Genomic DNA, 2,045 nt, shown 5'->3' on the forward strand with positions numbered 1-2,045 from the left:
CCTGGATTGTGTTTGTCACTGTTGTGTAACTTAGCCTATTATGATGAATGCACATTCATTCCCTTTCAAATGGGAAGTTTAACCCAGGGGGCACACCGTTAAATGTTTGTGGACACAAATTTTGAGCACTTAAAATAGATCACATTCCCTTCCCTTTTCCCCTCTCTCTCCTTCCCCTCCCTCCCTCCTGGGTGGCAGCTAGCCTCTCTACCATCTTTGTGGAAATTAGGAAAAGGCTTGCCATCCAGGCTGATGCACTTTTGGGCTGTTCAGCTTGATGAGCAGTGAACAGAGAGTGAGCTGAATTTCAGCCTTGACCCGCTGCCTTGGCCAGGCACTTTTGAGCAGTGCACAACCCGTACAACAGTCTAGGGTGACCCAGTTATTCATCCATCCCCAAACTGGGTGTAGAGTGAGTACAAGGCCCTGAGTTGGGCTCTGCAGGTTCAGAGAGCATAGGATGCTCTGTGTGCCTCAAGGAGCTCACTTTGGGGGAAGCAGACAGGATGTAGAATAGCCCTCATTCTGGTCAGCATTGAGGGACGGGTCTCGGGGAACCTCTGACCAGGGGAGGCACAGAAGCTGTGGGAAGCTCCTCATCAGCACGGCGGGGGCAGCGCACACTGCGAGAGGCAGGCTGTTCAGTATCTGACGTGTGGAACCTTCAGCAGGCAGGTGGAAGGGGTGAGGCGAGGAGAATAATAACGATAAATCATAGCTAGAACCTTCTGGACTCTTCTTTGCTAAGAGGCGCTAAGTAGCATTTGCTGCTGCCTAGGGGTCGTTACTTTTGGATTCATCCAGGAGGACACTATGGGGTTGGAGTCTTGGCCTCAGAAGGCCCTTTCTCTCCACCCATCTCCCCACCTGCTGTGCCCATCTGTCCCTGGCATCATAAGGATGAACATCCAGCCCAGGGCGTGGGGCAGCTGGGAGCACCCTGCACAGCCAGTCCAGGCACAAGGCGGCAGGGACTCCTCAGCAGCGCAGACTCATCTCCACCCTCCGCATTTCCCAGTTGGGAAAAAATTCTTCCATTGATCCACCAACATTTATTGAGGGCTTCTTTTTTAATAACAGTTTTATTGAGATATAATTCACATACTGTAAAATTCACCCTTTTAATTGTACAATTCAGTGTTTTTTTAAGCATATTCATAGGATTGGGGTGTAACCACCACCCTAATTTTAAATTTTAGGATCTAATTTTAGAGCATTTTCTTTCTTTCTTTCTTTCTTTCTTTCTTTCTTTCTTTCTTCTTTCTTCTTTCTTTTTCTTTCTTTCTTTTTCTTTCTTTCTCTTTTTCTTTCTTTCTTCTTTCTTTCCTTTTCTCTCTTTGTTTTCTTTTCTTCTTTCTTTCTTTCTTTCTTTCTTTCTTTCTTTCTTTCTTCTCTCTCTCTCTCTCTCTCCTTCCTTCCTTCCTTCCTTCCTTCCTTCCTTCCTTCCTTCCTTCCTTCCTTCCTTCCTTCCTTTTTTCTCTCTCTCTCTTATCACTCGCCCTGTCACCCAGGCTGGAATGCAATGTTGCAATCTAGGCTTACCGCAACCTCCACCTCCCTGATTCCAGCGATTCTCCTGCCTCAGCCTCCCAAGTAGCTGGAATTACAGGCGTCTGCTGGCGGCCCAGCTAATTTTTTATTTGTTTGTTTTTTAGTAGACACAGGGTTTCACCATGTTGGCCAGGCTGGTCTCAAACTCCTGACCTCAAGTGATCAGCCCACCTTGGCCTCCCAAAGTGCTGGGATTACAGGCGTAAGCCACTGCACCCGGCCTCTTTTGTCTTCTTTTTTGAGGCAGGGTCTTGCTGTATCACCAGATGGAGTGCAGTGATGTGATCTCAGCTCACTGCAGCCTTGACCTCCTGGGCTCAAGCAATTCTCCCGAGTAACTGGGACTGCCTCCTGAGTAACAGGGACTACAGGCACACATCACTATGCTCAGCTAATTTTGTTTATTTTTTAGAGATGGGGGTCTCACTGTGTTGTCCGGGCTGGTCTTGAATTCCTGGACTCAAGAGATCCTCCCACCTCAGCCTCCCAAACTG

Source organism: Symphalangus syndactylus, chromosome 16 (assembly GCF_028878055.3).
Source record: "Symphalangus syndactylus isolate Jambi chromosome 16, NHGRI_mSymSyn1-v2.1_pri, whole genome shotgun sequence".
NCBI lineage: Eukaryota > Metazoa > Chordata > Mammalia > Primates > Hylobatidae > Symphalangus > Symphalangus syndactylus.